The sequence below is a fragment of the Varroa destructor genome, unplaced genomic scaffold (assembly GCF_002443255.2).
Source record: "Varroa destructor unplaced genomic scaffold, Vdes_3.0 BEIS01000004.1, whole genome shotgun sequence".
Classification (NCBI taxonomy): Eukaryota; Metazoa; Arthropoda; class Arachnida; order Mesostigmata; family Varroidae; genus Varroa; species Varroa destructor.
In genome coordinates this window covers 22,284-32,098 of record NW_019211457.1, presented here as the reverse complement: position 1 = coordinate 32,098, position 9,815 = coordinate 22,284, and the positions used below count along the sequence as shown (strand labels likewise).

Here is a 9,815-nt window from a genome sequence, read left to right as displayed (position 1 = left end):
TATATACCTCAAATTACAAAGTTCAAGGCTAACAGTTACTTCAGACTACAGGTATAATAGCAAAGTTTTGTCTCATTACCCGCATGAATGACGGAGATGCGTTTCCTAATGACAACTGTTGCACGAAGACGTTATAATTGACATGGCGGATTTTAAATATGTCGTGAGAAGATGAATTGGACATTGTAGCTGTTAGACAACACACAAGCAATTACATGTTCCTTGTGATACTGTAGTAATAACGTGTTTGCATTGGAAACATTACGACACGTTACCTGGGGAATATAATTTCGAAACACGTTCCGCCTCACACTGAAATGGGTCATTTATCTGAAACAGTGTTTAGCGGCAACGACGCTGGACGTAAAAAACTGTAGCACCTATTTGTGTATTGTGTCTGCCTACTAATTTTAAGGATATTTAGTGATAAGCTGTAATCAGGTGCGAAATTAGGCTCAGACAAATACGCTTCGTGAGGCTGAGGAATATCGCCAATCAAATAAAGCAGTAACTCCTAGCGGTAGCAGCAGTAGCATACATGAAATCAAGCCAAGGCCTAGTCGTATATCCATACGTCTTTAGTCATTTCATCAGTCGAGATCTGTGTCGAGCTACTCATTTACAGAATAACCACCATAAATCAATGCTGCTTCCCAAAAGTATCATAAAGTCACGTATTCACGGGGCTCTCTAGAACGTTTGCACCAGAGAGGAACAAAAAGTTTCACCTGTTTATCCTATTCATCTGATAAAATTTTTTTCGTTTGCTGCATTCCCTGAAGTTTTCCTACTAAAGCTATTAATGTGCAACACTTAACATATGGAAACTTTGAACTCCGGGATACATACATTTCTTCTGCTATCGTTTGCCTCATATCGATTTTGATGTAAAACTAAAAGAGTTCTGATACCGAACGAAAACGATTCCATCCTGAAACGCCTGTTTATCTCCTGGTATTTCCGCCCAGGGCGAAACAACTTTTGAACAAGCTAGATGGCCAGCCATCTTTTGAAATTTCCCGCGCAAACTTTGTTGTGAACAAGATGTCACCAAAGGAACGCACTCTGTCTAATCTTCGTGACCCCCTCAAGTGTCATCATTAGCCGTTAACTCAAGCGTTTAGTGAGTGGTACAGATCGTTCCGACGTGAATTTCATTTAGCCCACGATATTCCTGGTGATTAAAGAACGTTGTCTAACTCAACCGTACGGTGCTCGTGCCTCCATCCGCCCAGTTGGCACAACAATATAAACTTTGATAGAACGATTGACAAGTTCTTCGACAGAGGCTCTACAGTTGTTTGAAAGCGAATTCAATTAAATCACGGGATACCTGCGGATCTCACTTGCCGATTCGCTTTGTGACGAACTAGTAGAGACACTATTTTGTCAGCCAAAATTTGAACTAAATTACTATAATATATGCTATATTTTTTATTTTTTTTTAATTGAGATTTCTCTCGATCGCTTCCTTTTTATAGTACTCGAATTAGTTGTATGCCTCCCCCGTCGAAGTTGATTTACAATAAATGGTAGACCAGCTTGTCATTTTGTTAGCTTGCTTCACACGGAAGTGGCTTTCCTTGAAAATTCCTGCGTACTGAATCCAAATAATACATATTATGACACGTAATTATCTTTTCAGGTCAAATCTACGTCGTATTATAGCCTTCTACCAGGCAGTCTAATTATCTACACCTTCCGAAGAAGCGGAGTGATCTTAGTAATTTACGTCACGGTAACGATAGCTGTCAAGCACGCTGCTGCGCTAGTTCAAATTTTAGCATTAGCTAAATAATCACCAGAATTAAGTAAACGGGAAGATAAAGGATTTAGAAAAAAAAAAACGAATAAAAGAGAATAACAAGTCATAATCAAGATAAGCAGCTGTTTTTATAGTTTTTGTTCGCATGGTTGCCATGCCTGAGTGGTGGTTTGACCTATAATATGGACCATACCTAAAAGAGAACTTGTTCATTCCCAAAAGATATTCTTTGTCTAACGAGTGATCTGTCCATACATGCAGATACCCAAATATAAACATACGAAAATGATGCTATCATATGCTGACAATGGCAAAGGAAGACAGAAGAAATCGCATATTTATGTCCTCCGGCCGCGCATGCCGAGGTTTTCTCGATTACACTGTTCAAAAAACTGAAAAATTGGACGCTTTGAGGCATTCCAACCACCCAAGGGCCAGCCAAAACTAAAAACTTTTATTATACACTTCGTCATTTAATACACCCAATTTAATTCAAAAGTACCACTATTTGCTTTAGTGTTAATTGAAAGAATTCACGTACTTTCAGATAGCTTTTCGCGAGTTTATCATGGATGACTATGACTGCGCATGCGGAAGCTACCGTCGGCCGTTATTTAATCATCTTACAATCGAATATGACCCTTATATTCACTCCGATCACAATACATACAACGGTTCTTGACCGAATGACCGAACAGTCATTGTTGTCACCGCACTCCCTGGTGGCTGATCCTGTTAGTCGGCACTTCTGTCCGTTTCCCAACTAGGCGAATTTTCTTCTCATCCAGAAAATAACAACAAACACAGACACGTTTTTCGTGATATCAGCAGCATCATTGTACTAGCCGTCGTTGTTTTTGATTTTACCGGCCGAGGACTGGGTCGATTACGTAGCAGATAGCAACAAAACGCTTTTGCAAATGCCCGGGACAAACCGAGCGAATCATCCGTTCCGGATACCTTTCCCCCTTTGCCCTACGCCACCTCGGAGAGGGTGGAATTTGTTCCGTTCGCTAAAGCAGCTCCCGAATAGTCGCTCTAAACAACGCGACTGTTCGGACCATTGTATTATTACAACTGTTCTTCCTCTTCAAGGGGCCTCGAACCCCTACGTTTTCCATTGCATAAAAACAATGCTAGCAGCAACATCGCGCAAGTGATAGTGCAGCAGAGCCCCCGGCAATGGGGTCCTGGATGCCACTAAGCGTTTTCTCCTTTTCCTCATTTTTAGGGGCTCTTATTCGGTTCAGCTACTGATGCTGCTGCTATTGCCGAAATGATAATGAGGGTGAACGAGTGACGATGATACCGAAGGTGACGCTCTAATACTACCTGGCTCCTTTGGCTGCTGGCGCCGCCGTACTCACGCTCGCGTCGTTTCATTTGTCGGTTTCCCGGCTGATCGCCACCGAACACCGCTTGACCATACGATCCATACGTCGGTCTCGCATTAGAGAATGAAGCTGCGCGCTAGTAGTATCGGAAGAACGGAGCGTTCATTTAATTTGGGCAGCGTCAGTTGTTGTGACCGGAAAAGGAGGAAGTGGTGCTTACATGCATCGGCGATCGAGTGGTTTAGTGAACGGCAGTGATAAAGGTCACAGCTCCAGACACTGCGCAAATGACTACAGGAAGGGCTAGGGCGCCGAAAAGCCTCAGTGAGTAAGTGATTACCTGTGAGAGGCTGCATTAGACCACTGTGGCAGGGACGCGGCCCGATGTTGGAGTTGCTCTTGGCCGTTTTCGGGTATTATTGCTAATGGTTGTAAGCACGGAGCCGCAATAGGGTCATGTATTATTACTTGTATTGCTCTGTTGTAATTATTATTTCATTTTTACTGTTGGAACTGAATGATTTTCACTGCTTGACTCGTATAATAACGAAGGGCAGAATAAATATGAAATATCTAGATTCACTTACCGAGAAGCGTCCGGACTACTTTTTACAACACATACACATTCGTAATATATGTATATCGATTACATTTAATAAGTTGGCTTATTGCAATTTTTTCGTTGCAGTCAACTCCAATAAATAATCCAGTGATTGCATTACCTTATTTTAGCAATTGTGTTACTTCAATAATTCACTAAGTATATTAAGATCAATGCTGCATGTAACTATGCATATTTGTAGTCTGATCGGACATATAAATTCTATGGACACTCTTACCCACATCATGCTGGTATCGTTTTCTCTAAACGTTCTCGCGAGAGAAAAAAACAAAGACAAAAATCACATTTACATATATACTAATGTTTATTTGTGCACATATATAAAGTAGAAAAAGTGCGGGTGTCGTTAACTCGATTCTACACGCAACGTTGTAGAACGACATGCATGTGGAAGTTGACCGTATGTATGAACGATATGTAAGTTCGTTTGCGTCCTTTGTCCTCGGACCCGCCTGAACGCCTGCGCCCGCGTACGGGAAGTGGTAGCGTTGCGAGTTTTGGCCCAGCAATAAAAACTGGCGAACGTCGGATGTGATACTGTAAAAGGAAAGGTTCGCCACTGTTTGTCATCAGCAGAGGTGTCAAAGGTTAATGGAAGACTGCGCTAAAGGTTAGGAAAATTGATGGATTCTATGTAAAATACATTGTTGCAATGAATATTCATATGAGAGTGAAAAGGCCAACTGACTATAAGCAAATTATTTAGGTGCGCTGTGTATTTTCCGGATTTCCTTCCGTAGGCCGGCATTCGTTGAAGGAATCTTCTGACACGTGCTGATTTTGCGCGTTTTCTACGCCGCACCCGTGGACACGTTGCCGACACGAAGCGAAATAAAATAGAAGGGAGCTTTTTCTAGTTATATCGGTGACTGATTGTATTATTACCGTATTGTAGACAATGGTACATAGTAGTCCTTAATGAATAGCTTGTTTTTAATTGCGGCTTGCTTCAGATTAACCACACCGTTGACTCCATGGGTTTAGTAAGTCAAATACGGCTGCATAAATATCCATGTATTGACTATCCCAAGTAGCTTAGTTTATATGTACTCGCAAGACAGTCCATGGGCCCACCCGCAATATTAGTATTTATATGTTCGACTTAAACTGAAATCTTTTGTTCGTTGACCGCGATGACCTCGCTAAATAGATACTTTAGTTAACAGCTTTGCGGATGAATCGTCTGATAGCCAGTCGATAGGTTCTGATAGCCAGCTGATAGGCTCTGATAGTCAGCAATTTGTGTTAGGTTGTTTGCGAACAACATCTATGCCAACCATAAGGAAACGAATCGTGTTGGATTTCAAGAATGAATAAACATTAGGCCTCTACTACTGTTTAATTGAACTGGGTGGCGGCCGCCGCCGCCGATAACGCTATCGATATACTCTAACCTAAATTCTGTCTGGTAAACACAATCTAACTTAACAAATTATTTAACGAAAACTGTTGACATCTACTAACGATACTTGATAAATACAAATTTGGGAAACTAAAAAAACATTGTCGTCACTTAAGACGCAATAGGGATTGTCATGTGATTATTTAATGAAGTAACTATTCGCAGAGGATTTCTGATAAGCGCTCCCAGCAAAAACAATCCACATGTAAATTAATAATTAACATAAAACAAACATCAATCCCTTTCGCACCCTCTATCGTTTTAGTTGGTGCAAGATCAATCAGAAATTCTACCGAAAACACGTAATGCAAAGACATATATAAGAAATGTTAAAGTCTCTACTTAATGCTTCTACGGGGAGTGAATAATATGATTTAAGAAATACTTATACTTGAGTAAAACTCCTTTCATTTCACGACGAGGCTCCGTTGCAGATCGTTCACTGTTTTCAAATAAGATTCGAAAATTCGGATTATGTAGAACAGCTAGAGTAAAAAATACATTTTTTCCGGCGTTGTATGTCCTATTCCAGTAACGTAATTTTTTCTTTTTTTTTTTAACCATATTATTTGAAAAAGTTCCTGAACGCCTAGCCGGGGAAAGTCCTGCTGGTTCTATCTGAATGTTTGTTTAACAGACCTCTGAAGCGGACGTCGCAATTTAAACTAGCGCTGCTTGTATGTTCATGGCTGCCATAAGCGATTACGTATTAGCTAAGTAAAGCTTTAAACGGCCGGTTCCTTCTAGCACCGTGGAACAGGGTGTGTACACGCTTGGTTTCGAACCCAGGCCATCTCGCAAATCTCTACGTAGACAATTACACTCTCGTGGGTGCAGAACTGCTTGAGCAGAAAATGGCCATTATCAACGCGCTCCACGATAGCAATCATCACTACTATCTGAACATGTTTTTCAGAGTAATTATCCTACTCTAGATAATTTGATAATAAAACTTTGAACTATCAGCCTCAACCCGGTTCAATTTACCTCATATTTATTTTAAGAGCCTATATACCTTTGGTTTAAATAAATATTTTTTTCTACCGTTTAGGTGCGTGCTTAGTTACGTAATATCATTCTCTTAGTCCACGTGTATTAAACGCTTTCGTATAATTGCTCAAAAAATGCCCGATTTAATTACTATCGCGGCTTGACAATACCATCAGCATAAAGCCCCATTGACGAGTCGCTTAACATAGCGAGATGCCTCGAAACATAGCGAGCTCTGGATTTGGCTCTCTTATGGGTGAACACAAAGAATACGCGATACTAAAACAAACTGAGAAGAGTGATAACAATCAGAAGGAGAAACAATAAAAAATAGTCGATAGATTAAATAGTCTGATTTTCGTTATGTTTCTTTATAAAACAAACAGCTTTATCCAGTCTGAAGAATGACGTATGGGGCCAATACATTGGGACGCTTCAAATACGCTTTGATATGCTTCCGTTTGTCCAATTGTTTAATAAGATACGCAGTGAGATATCGGAGTAATTCCGTTGTCTGAGTTACTATGTAGCGCTATATCCATTCATATTTTCTACTTTTGGTACTGAATACCTTCTTTACAAGTTATTACAAAAATCCTAACTGATGAAACCTTTTATTATTTAGATAGACTTATTATGGAATACTTGAAATTAACAAACAATATGGTCTATTAGTTTCGAAAAGTTTTGCGTGCCACGTAAAAGATCATCTTATTGAACAGGGATGGTGCTTTAGATAGCTGGCTTTTCGCAGCGCGAAATGAACCGTGCCTGCATCAAAATCCAAAACTTAGACCCCATAATAGGTTTCCATGTTGCCTAGACAAGCACGCCCCAAAAGTGCCTGCTGTAACTCCGATTGTCGTATTGGAGATAAGCGAACTGTGCGCCTGGATGCCTATTTCAGGTAAAGGTCCTTGCGGAATTATCCGACATCAGCTGATAATACGTCTACTAAGATGTTGCTGGTGGAGCCTGTGATACCAAAAAATGTTGAGCAATCTATATAGCTTCTTAACAATCTAGAAATGCTACGTACTGTAATTAATTGATATAACAGGGCGACAAGACGTGTCGTCATTACGCCCTGCCTTAGCGAAAACCTTGAAGGGCTTTAATAGCGATAGTCCGTCTGTTGCACATTTCCCATTCTTGAATGGCAAACATTGTATTGTACAATTATTAGAAGTTAGGTGGCTACTCAGTGTCTTCGAAGGTGGTAAAGTCCAACTTATGCATAACGTGGTTAAAGATTTGTTGATGGTATAAGACAACGTGTTACAGTACGGCAGACGTCGGTCGGATGACGAAAAACGCCTGGGGGGAGGGGGCACTGCATTTTGGTTTCCTTGAAATATGGTTGATTGCTGTTAGGGACAACAATCAACGCCGGAAACCTTTTAGGCATTCTATAAAAAGTGAGAAGTCGCTATTTTTATATCGTTTTACTTTTACTTTTCGTTTAATGTTCGCCCGCGAATTTGTCTGCAGGCCGCAGGGAATTGTAATATTGTTGGAAAGGACTGCATAGTAAAGTAAATCTCTTTGATGATTGATTGTGAGAACGATGCAATTCAAATTGCTTTTTACCTTAAATCTCCCACCAGGAAGAAAGTGTGTCAGACGTATTCAGTCATTAGGATCATCTTTTCTGCAACGACCGAAATCGCAGAAAGCATTAACGTCCACGTATCCAACGTATTGCCCCACAGAGGCGCAATTCGGAAATCCAAAGTGGCCGTTAGGGTGAACTGGGAAAAATAGAAGAGGGTGGCGTTCTTGCAACAGTTCGGCAAAGCGATTCATGGGTAACAACAGCTGCAGTCGGCTAATACGAATAGCGGTTTTCTAAGGGCAACTCGGTCAGTTGTATAGATTTTGGTGTGAATTTAAAATTCAAGGTTACATCTCGACATCTTAGCCGGTAGTCTTAGGTCCGCAACCTTAAGTTCTGCGTCGCAAATATTCTAACAACGCATTCTAACCTTAATAACTGACTAAGTTCACATACTTAACCTCCCGCTGTTTTCGTGATGGGACAATGGTAACAGCGTGTTTGCCTGCTGCTGGATCAAGGAGCTTGTAGTAGTGAAGTAGAAGGACTCAGGTTCAAAACCGGAGATATTTACAGACAGACCCATGGTTCATTTCGTACTGATGCTGGAGGGGGGTGGCCGACTCTCTAAGGCAGAGATGCTTGAGGCAGCAGTTGTCGAAACACCCATTCAGTGAAAAGGTTGACCAACATGGAGATGTCCTCGCTAGTGATTTGATCAGCCTGCTTGAATTCCGGCATGCGATAAAAACGAAATTGTTTTTGATCAGGGTTGAAGGTAAACCAAGTTGGGTATATAAAATAACATTAGGTGATTATGATGCGTGTGATCTTTGTAAATGTCCTTTTTTTTGTTCAATTATCGCATCCGGCGTTCAATAACGAGATATTTAGTTTCCATTCCCGTTATTGGGATCGGATTGAAAATTAGTTCGTTATCGTGTGAATTCGCTCCTAATAAAACTGTAGGAAAACATAAGGCATCTGGACAAGCTAAAAGAATAGCTAATAGAATAAACCTGCGAAAGGACTCGTGATGGAAAAAAGGTCGGACTACTCAGGGTAATGAATGGAGGACCCAGAAGGGACTAACCTCCTTTAAATAGCCTGTACCACTGATGACCCAGTCTGTTCAAATAACACATACAGCCTCATAAGATTCTCGAATTGTCTAATGAATAAAAAAAAACGCAAAGTAACCTCCACACAATGCTGTTCGTCGTGCTGCTATACGGCTGCGGTCACCGCCGCAGTCGCGATCGTTAAATGTGAAGCCGGGTTTCTCACTCATTGTGTTTATGTGAAGCTTTGCCTAAAAACGAATTCCTCCGAAGTTCAAGGACAGCATATTCAAAACATATTAGCCGAACATTACTCGCAGGACATACGATGCTGTTTGTCTACGGCTGGCTTGTCATCCTGGCCCTTACCTGGTACCAGCTCATGGTTTCTATATTCTGTTTCAGTGAACACCCAGTACGGACCGTACCGTATACCCTGGCCGCCAGCCTGCCCTTCAGTCGTAAATGTTTGCCTCGAATGACTCCCACGAGGCAAATAATAAACAGCTACGTGGCATTTATAACAGCATGTCATTACAGCGGTACTACCGCCTACTCTACCGAAAGAGACCTCCTCTTCTTCCTACATCCCGATAGCGCCAATAGAGTGTCTTTCCTCATGAACTAGACCTTGCGTCCTGGGTCCTTGCGGATGTCCAGTGTCACAGCCATTACCGCTGCCGCGTAGTTTAGAACTCAATGTTGAAGAATTCAATGAGGCGAGTGCGTCGAGTGACGCTTTCAGAAGTGAAACGTCACTGGCGAACATTTTGTCATTATTCTGAAATGCGTTTAATCCAAGATGGTAACCATTATGGTTGTTTCGAGTTAGAGTAGGTTACTTATGATAATGACCTTGTTCCGCTGGAATTTTTGTGATCCGTATGTGTGCGCCCACGACTATGTACTAATAGAAAGATTTGTTTTCTTTGTAGAATGAACACGGCTCTTTAAAAAAAATTGAAGCTATTTCGGCCAAAGGAAACGTGACAGTTTGTGTGTAGTAAAATCAACTGGTAGTATAAAAAATGGTAAAAAACAATGATATATATATGTTTTTTTTCAAACTAATTACAATTTTTTTCT

The 9,815-nt window shown here is 41.0% G+C and overlaps 1 long non-coding RNA gene across 1 annotated transcript; it reads left to right on the top strand.

Annotated features, from left to right (window-relative positions):
* Positions 1–1,037: 1,037 nt before the first annotated feature.
* On the top strand, positions 1,038–4,675 carry LOC147755713 (uncharacterized). Its single transcript, XR_015326472.1, has 4 exons — positions 1,038–1,130; positions 1,646–1,738; positions 2,997–4,331; positions 4,462–4,675. It is a non-coding gene; the product is annotated as an uncharacterized LOC147755713 (long non-coding RNA).
* Positions 4,676–9,815: the final 5,140 nt, after the last annotated feature.